Genomic DNA, 11,318 nt, shown 5'->3' on the forward strand with positions numbered 1-11,318 from the left:
TAGCGCAAGAGCGAGAGTAGGAGAGGAGGACTGATCAACAAAATGATGATATCAGATAGAAAGTTTGCACAAATATATAAAAGAGAAGCAGTGTAATAGCAGCCCTAGTTAACAATCTTACTCTTGATCAAACGATTGAGTGAGATTAATGGAATACTTTTATTCCACAAGAAGAAAAATCCAAGGAACCAACAGAAGCATCTCATGGGCACTTAATTATTAAATTATTAGTTGCTTAACTAACTAGCGGATCTCACAAATTCTACACTTCTAGTGCTCACATAGTGAGAGAAGAAAAAAGGAAGTAGCAAACAGTACTAGTCTATTGTTGGCTGTAGCTTACGAGTGCCAGGAACAAAGTGGCCACATTTTCTATCTCAGGTTCAGTCCAAGAGAAAAGGATAGCCCCTGGAGAACTACGTTCCAGCAGAGTAGCGATCACTTAGAAAGAAAAGAAAAAACAGAGCGAGAAGGGTCAACCTTATTATTCTCTGCGGAATCATGGTTGTCGAGGCAGAGGACCTGACCATCAAGCTCGTCCAGCTCGTCGGGCTGGAGCGTGTGGTCCCGGTGGTCCACTTCCATTGAAGTGAAGAGACGGAGAGGTCCTGCTGATCTGAATCGAAGCAAGAAACCTTGATTGGGGATGGGATAGAAAATGAAGTAATGAAGGAGAGAGGAGACAGTGGGGGGGGAGCAGGGAGGGACCTTGTGCGGGTCATTGACGTCGCCGGAGAGGTCGAGCTCAGGCCTCCCGCAGGTCACGGTCCTCGTCCTCTCCTCATTCGGCGCTTGCTACTCCAAATCTTCGGATGTCGAGGCAGCTGCGCTGCTTGGAAGAAGGAGAGAGGCCCCTGTCGCAGATCCATGGCCCAGGTCGTGAGCAGCAGAGGCGCGCCATAGCGGCTAGTGTTGGCCGCGGCTTATATCGGGTCGGTGCAACCGCGGTAGCCATGGATCTTGGGCAGAGAGGTGGAGGTGGGGAGATGGAGGCGGATGACGGGGCCGAGGAGAGGCGAGGCGTGCTGGCGGCGGATGGAGAAAGAGATTGGGGACGAGAGTGTGTTAGGGTTAGAATTTATACGGGGGAAACGTTTCGGGCTTTAGGCGGGCTTTAGTGGGCTTGCGGGTCTGTACTGGACGATTCATGACGAATTCCTAGACTGTCACCAGAAATCTGTCATGAATTAACAGGTTTCTTGTAGTGTATAGTATGGTTTAGATTGTTCGGCATTTAGCTGTGAGTTGCAAACGCCATGCATTATCACATTATGGTATAACATGTGCACATCACGTGTATCACCGCTATATTCATGCATGCAATTTTTAAAACACTATGATCTCCTATTCAAATATATGAATCCGCTTTCATATCAAATTATGATCTTTGTTAGTCTCTTACACCCACACAATCCTCTAACCTTTGTAGCTACCACTAACTTTCTCTCGTGCATGCACACGCCCTCCTCGCCCGCCCCCTCCCTCGGCACTCTATCCACCGGGCACATTCATTTTTTTTCTTTAGGTCGTTCTCCCAGAGTCTCCACAACTCCTTTCTGACACACACCGATCGATAAACCTCTCCAGCGATGCCTGGCTACAACATACACACACACCTTCAATCTCCTCCTTTATGTGTCCTTGCCTTGTGTCTCTCATACGGTCAGACACATGTGTAAACCCTGGCCCCTCTTTTCATCGATCTCACAACCGCACACTCCTCCCCCTATCTAGCTAGTAGTTGGGCCTCTCGCACCACCTCATAGCTGCATTCTCTCTGTCTATCCGTCTCGCTGGGACTTATTTGCCTCTAACAAATGGACGTACACCGACCGATCTCTCGCTATACATATAGCTAGCTAGGTCCATATAACTCGTTTTTACCCACACGTCAATCGATCTACCTCATTAGTTGTGTCTCTCCCTTCCTCCGACAAACAACAATTGATCTACCAATCTAGTTAGGTTTTCTTACCAAACACATGGTTCCCTTCATCATCCATGGATGCGTCCCGACCGATCTATCATGCACATGCACACACAGAAACACATCCCCACTCTTGTTGATAACATTGCAGTTCCACCCTCAGTTTGTCTAGTAGGCCTCTCCCACCATCTTCGAGAAGCAACCCCATCACCCATCAAGCCCTCTACCCCTCTCCCTCCCTCTCCCTCCAGCTCTCTCTCCTCTCTCTCTCTCCCATCATATTTCCCGTCCTTCAGTTATGTATGGATGTCGACCGATCTCCCTGAAGACATAGCTAGGTCTCTCCTTCTCAACACAGATACGAGTCGTTCTATCTCTATAGTTAGGCCTCTGCCTACCCCTCCCCCCACCCCCTCCCTCCCACACACACCGATACATCGAGCGCTCTAGTCATGTCTCCCTGCCACACACAAACTTGACATGTTCCCTCTAACGTTCCTGTAGGACAGTCGCCCTATATCTTTGACTTGCACACACACACACACAATTTTGATGGCTCTCTTCATCGATCTCGCACCCACCCACTTGATCCTCTCTTCGACTCTATCGATAGCTATGACCCCTCCCTCTCTTCTCGTGGATTGCCCGACCCTCTATGTATGATATGGATAGGCCTCCATTTCACACACATTGCATGCAAAATTTTGTTTGAGATGTCATTGACACATATTCCCACAAATAATTCACGAAATCAACCCCCACCCCACCCTCACCCCAAAACAAAAAACACTCACGAACGCGGTTTGTATCTCTCACACACCCACGTAGGTGGGGGACGTGCACGAAGAGAACAGGTGCATGCACGGCGCACGTACTCTCGTCTCTTTCCCAACCACACCCGCGCGGGTACACGGTGAAGCTCATTTCTGTACGAAAAAGGCAGCCCACGTGGTAATTTGGCACGTGTACTAGTTGTCCACTTGGTGGAGGGAGGATCGTCTACCACGGGTGAACAGACAAATTGCGACTTGACGTGTTATGTTAAAAAAAAGAGGCAAACCATGTGGGGCCTACCTTAGAGGCAAGGCTCTATACACTGAAGTACTTTTGATGTGTCCCATCAACTCGCAGAATGAGGAGAAACTCGCAGAATGTGCCCCGTTCCTAAATATAAGTCTTCGTAGAGATTTCACCATGAACCACATGTGGATGTATATAGATGCATTTTAAGTGTAGATTCATTCATTTTGTTCCATATGTAGTGGAATCTCTACAAAGACTTATCTACTAGTAAGAGCTAGCCCCCACTACTAGGAATTCTCTATCCTCTCCTTGAGCCACATCATCAAAATTGATGTAGTCGTTAGATGAAGTAAATCAGTCCATAATAGTCGTCGGATCTAGACGTTGAGAGGCTCCGCACTAAGCCACACGAAAGCATGCACAAATACCGTGGCACATGCATGTGAGTGGGTTTTAAATCACATCAACATGTCTGCATGCAAGCATGCACCGGTAGTGTGCATGTAAGTGAGCTTTTAAGTCCCATTAACATGTCAAAAAGAAAAATATAATCCCATTATGCAGTAGGAGTTGGCTGATCTTTTTTCCTTACGTGGGATGATCTAAATGATGATGGGAGTTTATTTAGTTTGGCTGCCACATTTGTCATGCGGTTATAGAGTTTTTTTAGTTCTATGAAATCGATAATTTTGCGCAGAGAGATATACCGCTATTCTGCGGCAACGCGCGGGGACTCATCTAGTAATATTTAGGAACGGAGGGAGTACTATGTAAAGAGTTAAGTGTCGCACGGTGATAGTGTGAGGTGGGCCATGTAATCGCTGAGCCTGTGTGTTTTCACTCCTCTTGCACGCCTCCGCTGTAAGAATGGAGAAAATTGTAATCTAGTAGTAGTACCTCCTTTCGCCGAAAGCGTGGGACATCCAGCAGTCCTACCACCTCGGTAATAAAGACCAATGAGCCGTCAAATCACATAGACTAAGCAGTAAGTTGGATGGACGAAGCAACCATCACACTTGCGCCAGTGAGAGGTCGCGTCCGCTTTGCCCGGGCATGAATGCGGCACTGATTCTTTGGAGCAGCACTGACCGTTTCGGGCGGGAAGCGCGCGCGGGAGATGGAGGGGCTTTGGGTGGGCCAGGCTGGTCAGGAGCGGGTGTGGCATCTGTCCGCATGTCCCTACCAGACACGCCCGGAAACGAGAGGATGCACCGACTCTCGCGGCTAAAATCGTACACTACACAACATCTCTCTATAGGAGTAGGTTGATCTGTCGCTCTCTGTAACACACACATGTTGTTAAACACACACACACACACACACACACACACACACGCACACGCACGCACCATGGTCCCGTTGCACCTTCTAACGTGACTTATTACACCTAGACGGAGGGAGTAGTAACTATACGAGATACGGTGGCACACTGACTTAAGTCGAATACAAGTGCCCAAAATTTGTGTGCATGTTATAATAAGGATTCACTTAAAATAGTACGTGAGCGAACAGAGGGATCAATTGGACAGTGTTCCCGAGTAGTAGCGAGATGTGTGAGGTAAGAAACACTGCTGGCGCTTTTAATTTTTCTTATTAATTTGTTTGTTTCACCCTCTGACTGGTGGGACCCAACGTACTACGTGGAGAGAGGTAAGGTGACTAAGGCTGCATATTTCTGCACCACTGTGGATAGTCTTACCACCAAAGCCACATTATACGATTATGATTGAAATCCCAATGACTCCCACACACACAAAAAAACATGCCATGCTTGTCACACGAATGCAGGAATGTATAAAAGGTTATTTCCCTCTCGTTGAACATAACGGGAGGGTTGTGTAGCTGGTTAGCCTGTTCGCTCATCAAACTTGAGGTCTCGGGTTCGATAACTACACTTGACCATAATTTGTGCCAGGAGGATTCTTTGACTAGTCAAAATGTTTTCTAGGGTTTGCACGCTTCACACTCTCTCTCCAGTATATATATACACGCTGGAACCTCAGCGCTTGTAGTTGCTCTCTTCACACTCTTTCGCCCTCTCCCGCTGGAGCCTCAGCGCTTGTAGTTGCTCTCTTCACACTCTCTCGCCCTCTCCGGATCTAAACAAGACTTCGTTCGCCTCTCTCTCCCCTCACTGCTGCTCAAAGAGCCGGCAAGATCTGTCCGCCGGGAAGGGAAGGAGGCTTAACGCTGTCACCGTTGGCGAGGGACTACCAGCGCAGCTATTCACTTTCCACCCAGCGGTGGCACGGGATGGCCTTCGACCCCTTCTTCTTTGCCGTCGTACCGTCGCCCACCGAACCACGCCCCAAGAACCTTAAGGTATAATTTACTTACTCCACATGCATTGCTCTAGCTGCATGTATACCATGAATCTAGGACGTGGTTCAAAGAGGAAAGGAGTGGGGGAAAGTAGTGGGAAAAGTTGTATATAGCATGAATCTAGGACGTGGTTCAAAGAGGAAATGAAGGGGGAAAGTTGTATAGCTTGAATCTAGGACATGGTTCAAAGAGGAAAGGAATGGGGGAAAGTAGTGGGGAAAGTTGTATCGCATAAATCTAGGATGTGGTTCAAAGAGGAAACGAAGGGGCGAAAGTACTAGTTCAAAAAGGAAAGGAAGGGACAAGGCTGTAGAGTTTGAGCAGCACTAGATTTGCTGCGCTCACATAGGGAAAGGTGTCTAAAGATAACAAAACTAGGACCAACACAAATATGCTCCTTGGTTGTTTGTTCTTTGTTGCAACAGATTGTGCATGACCACAGTACATCGGTAGATGCACATGGTGTTGGTGCGTCCACTGTCCCATGCAACTCATTAGTTGTTGTTAATCTAAGGCCCTGTTTGGTTAAAAACTCCCTAGTCCCTACCTGCTTGCTTCCAGGGACTAAACATGGACTAGAGGTTATTAAATGACATGCTAAAAGACCATGTTACCCCTAGTAATGAACTAATAGAGACAAGGTGCGATGCGTGGCAGGGGAAACTCTTGGAAAAAGTCCCAAAAAGACTCCCTCGGGGTCTTCTTTCTTTAGTCCCAAATGCCCACTTTTAGTCCCTAAGAGTCCCTCCTATTTGGTTTAGATGGGACTGACACAGAGTTTTTTTAGTCCCTACACCAAAATGTCCCTGTAAACAAACATCCTCTAATAATGCCACTGGAAAATTGATGCAATGCCACAGTTAAAAGAAAATTACATGGTTAATGAATTTTATTGTTAATATAATCTCTATGTTAATATTAATCAATGCCACCGTTTGAGAAATGCTACTGTCTTACTGTCTTTCCCATTTAGATAAGGTAGATGCTTCTTTTTGTTGGCTTCTGTGTCATCCACCGTTATTGACCACTAATTGTTTCCTTTGCACCTCTGTGTAAACAGGGTTATCTACTTCACCTCGTTGCCATTGTGACCTTTTGTTGCACTGCACAAAACACTTTTGTTTTAAGAGTGTTTTGTGCAGTTCAACCAAAATGTCACACCGAAAATGTTGCTTGATTACTTGATCTTGGTGGAACTGCACAAGAGGACATCTTACTTCCTATCCGTTAAGGCAAATTTGGTTCAGATCTTCTTCTTCTGAGTTGTTTGAATTCCGCATCATGAGAGGTTAGTACTAGCCTTCTTTCACATGATTCTGCAGTGTGCTTTCATATGTTGTGCTACTTGTACAATAATGTTGCTTGATTTTAGAGAACCGCGCAAATGGAGACAAGACTTCCAATCTGTTGTGCACCGTAATATCCCATTGAGGTAAGATAAGGATATTTCACAACTGTTGGCCTGTATTTTGCCACTTTCATCAGAAAATTAAGTTTAGTACTATACTTGTGCTCCCTAGTTGACATGCCAAATCTTACATTGAAGGCGAAGCTTGTCTATTATTGAACCAAGTGATGAAGGGGAAGAACAAGCGGAAGAAAAACAAAAATCAACTTCCGGTGCTGTAATGAAGCACTGGAACTATGCTGACACAAGTAATGATATAGTTTTGCATCTTAATTTATTGCTATGGCTGGAACGAGCAATTGTTTTGCCACTGATTTGATGTCACTCTTAATGTAATATGTAGTTATCCCTACTTGTGCAAACAGGGATCTTCTTTGAAGATACTATATATTTTAGTGGAACTGCACAAGAAGATGTTGGAAACATTAAACTAATCGAGGAGTATATAGTAAGCATGGCCACCACCGTAGATAGCAACAGATGGTTCTGGAGAAGTGTTTCATCTATATGCTCTACACAATAAGCCTCCTGACAAAGGTTGGTACTCGCCCACTGATTTCATCCATATGATTGAGCTTTGTCATCTCTATTGATGTTGTGCTACTGTTTAGATACTGTCATGAAAAACTAGTATTGCCTTTGAGAAGTGCTTCATCTGTGCTATTTTAAATATTTCCTTTCCTTTTTTCGAGCAAACAGGGATGCTAGCATTTAGTAGTCCTCTTGTCTTTGCACAACGGGATCATATTCCTCTGAAGAAGAATATGGAGTATGTGAAGTGACTAGTTCAGATTATTCCATGATGAAGAAGCCCTGTCTATCTTCTCATCAGAAGGAGCAGTTGAAGGATGGTTACCTTACTCCCCACAAGACCAAACTAACTTCAGCTCAGAAGGACAGACAAATCTCCATTTTTTGCTGTGATGCGCGAGTACAATGTTGTTCTAGGATTCTTTCTGGTGAGTTCCATTTTTCTAAAAGTGTGCTCTACATGGACCATGTATGTGCCTGTTGAAACTGTCAATTCATAGTACAGTTTGCTTTATACTAATAACTTTTTTGTATTTGTGCAAACAGGGGTGCTCAGCTTGATTTCAATGGGAACTGCACAAAATGTTCATGAATACATCGAATCATTCATTTCCACCACAAGAAAGGAGTTGCCGATAAGTTCAAGGCGTTGCAACATATAAGGGCGAAATCATACAAGCTACACGCGAATTTGGTTGATTTTGGTGGAACTGTACAAAAAGAATAGCTGGTTTATTTAGCACGAGGTGCCATGTCAATGTTCAAACTGATGGCAAACCCTGCCCATTCCACAATCGTAGGCATTTGATATTTTCGAATGGGAAAACCTTGTCAAATTTTGCTCATTGATTTTACCAAGACATGCGTTTGATATTTTCGAATGGGACGCCCATTGCTGTCAGCAGCGTCGATCAATTTTTTCTTTATTCTTTAGTTATGATGTAAATATTGCCTCTGACATGTGAGTCGTTGAGATGCATAATCATCGATTGTTTTGAATGTTATCTATGAATTGCCAGGCCTGTGTGTTTGATTGCAATGTACAGAAACGCTAAAAAGCTGCTCGAACTCTTTGTACTCCTTTTGTTCCTTTTTACTTCCAACATTGTGAGAGTGCATACTTTTTTGTATAAGATTGGTCAAAGTAGAGATACTTTGACTGCAGACAAAACTTGTATGCAGACTAGAAAGGACCGAAGGGAGTATATGTGAAACTGCTGCAAACGAGGTGATCACCCTGGGAATAATGCTAGTATGTATTGTTTTGCATGTTCATACAATGCCAGTGATACAGGAATTTGAACTAATAGAAATAAATTCATTCATACACGGTCGGATTTCATATAAACATGCCGGATTTCATTACATTTCATACATTCTGTGTGGCGCGGCCTCGTTTTCTGTGTGGCACGGCCTCGTTGGCAGCGGCGCGGGGCCTCGGCGGAGCCGACGATGTCCACTGTCTCGTTGCCGGCGGGCGGCGCCTCAGTGGAGCGGTGGAAATCCTCCCCCACGTTGCCGGCAGGGTGGGGCCTCGGCTGAGCCGGCGATGTCCTCCGCCTCGTTGTTGGCGGGGCGGGGCCTTGGCGGAGCCGGCGGTGTCCTCTGCCTTGTTGTTGGCGTCGCGGGGCCTCAGCGGAGTAGGGCATCATCGACGCCAGTGGAGCGGGGACTCGTCGGAGCTGGCATTGTCCTCTAGCTCATCCTCGGTCTCACCAAACAGCGCCTCGCCCGCTTCATCGCCCTCTTTGCTAGCCTATTTGTAGGCGGCCGCAGCCTCCGCCACCCGCATGCGGTACCGCCAGCGCTCGAGGCAGCCCTTGCGGGCGGAGCGGTACGAGTCGAGCAGCGCCTCCTGCTCCGCCCACTCCGCGGTGATCTACTCCTCCGCCTGCAGGTGCTCCTGGAGGAGATGGTGGTTGTAGGCGGCGTCGGCCTGCGCCTCCTGGAACTTCTCCTCACGCATCTCCCTCACACTGTCCATATATTGGGTACGGGCCTCGCTGATGGTCATGGTGCAATGCACCAGCGAGGATGGCGCAGAGGAGGGGGTTGGTGCCGGATCGTCGACTACCATGTTCTCCATTGGGACGTCATCGTCCTCCGGCTGCCTGTCGGCCAGCCAATCGGTAGCAATGGCTGCCATCTCCTTGTGGTCCATCGTCCGCCCGTCCCGAAGAACGCTGGAGCATGAGGAAGCCATGGTGGGCAGTAATGGTGTGGACAGAAGAAAGGGAGCGGATGCGGATGACTGCGGCTATGGCCGGCGCATCCGTTTATATAGCAATGGTGCGCGGGCGGAGGGACGGACGTGTGGCGCCGGAGTAGCCGCCTCGGCAACCGCGTATCATTAATGTGGGCGGCAGATAGACGGACGGACGACACTTGTGTCATTTGAAGGCGGAGCAATCGCCTGCATCGGGAAGCGGGGCGGGCGGCGCTGACTGTTTTGGGCGGAAAGCGATCGCGGGCGAGGAGATGACTTTAGTTGGAGGATGACAATGGGGACCCACCAGGTCCATAGCCTCACGTACGCAAGCGCGTCCTTATATTTATATATATATATATATATAATTTATTTTGCTTCCTCCTGGTTTCCTGACATCACGGTCCCACACCATTGTCAACCTATGTAGTAGTCAATAAATGAGAGAATTGCACAAGAAGCGGCCGACAGCTGGGACCAAGCAACTCGAGCAGTATTTGTGTTTTTGAGGTGTCAGCACTGTAGAGTTTTTAGATGTTTAGCCCAGATATTAATTTTTCTCCACTGAACAACAACGAAAACATTGCTGCGGGTATTAACTGGGCGGGATGTGGCCCGTCTATCCCAGGCCAGATATCCAGCCTAGATATTAATTTTTTTCAAGCTAAAAATGGCTAGCCCAACTATACTTTTTTTAGGAATACCCAGGCAAGGTCAAGTTGTTCTTCTCCGCCCCGCTGGGCTGCAAATCTTTCCTAGGAGGGATGCATTAGGCTTAACAAAGAAATGGGCTTTAAGAAATAATAAATGGGATGTAATTATAAAAACTGGGTAGTAAGTATAAAAAAATACACCAAACACGTGATTACTTTATAAGATATTATTTTTGGATATTGAAAATTTTAATTTCACTAATTGTTGCGAGCGCAATGTTTCGTTGGATTTTTACGTAATATAAATTTATATTGAAACTGTATTTAATCTGACTAGAAATTTTGGGATAAAAATATTTTGGATTCCATCAAAATGTGGGAAATTTTATTGAATTCTGTTTTGAACGGTTGGTTCAAATGGGCTCTACTTTTAACAAATTGTAAATGGGATGTAGTAAATTCCATTAGAATTCAAAAATTGGCTACACATTCTTACAAATCTCAAATGGGCTATAAGTTCTCTGCCACACACTTCTGGCCTTACTAAGTTGACGCGCCCCCTAAAAAAACAGAGTTGACGCGTATGCAAGGCTTTGTCAACTTATAGTCAACACGCGGTTCTAGCAGCAGTGGCTGTTGGATGTCCATCCAATGGATGTCGTCCTTCTTCTTCAATCCCGGATATTTTAGCTTCACCTGCCCAAAAAATGATTCCTCCCCCTGACAACTGAGGCGCACCATTTCAGAATCTGACCTGTGGGCCTACTAAGTTGACGTACGAAGGGCTTTGTCAACTTAGTCAATATAAACGATTCTAGCTGAAGTGATCGTACGATGTCCATCCAACGGCCTTTGTGCTTCTTCAACCTCTGGTCTTCTTGCTCCAGCCGCCCAAAGCAGCGCCGGTCGTGCCGCCTGCTCCTGCCTCCCGTGGCCGGCTATGCTGCCGCGGAGGCCTCAACGCCCCCTACTACTCCCACCGCTGGCCAAGCCATCCCTCCACTCACCCACACCCCCTGTTATTCTGCGGTGACGGCAGCACGGCCGAACCAATGAACCCTCGTACTCCTCTCCGCGTGTGCATCCACTATCGCGTCTTCCCTGTCTCCGTGTCGTCCCCTTCCTAGGCCTCGCCATCGTCCACTGCCCTGGTGCTCTCCGCGCGGCATGGTCAACGTGGTCAAGGAACGACTTCCATTAGACATGGACTGTATGTGGAGAGGCTGACAGCTGGGTCCACGGCAGCCG

Source organism: Triticum aestivum, chromosome 5A (assembly GCF_018294505.1).
Source record: "Triticum aestivum cultivar Chinese Spring chromosome 5A, IWGSC CS RefSeq v2.1, whole genome shotgun sequence".
NCBI classification, from domain to species: Eukaryota; Viridiplantae; Streptophyta; class Magnoliopsida; order Poales; family Poaceae; genus Triticum; species Triticum aestivum.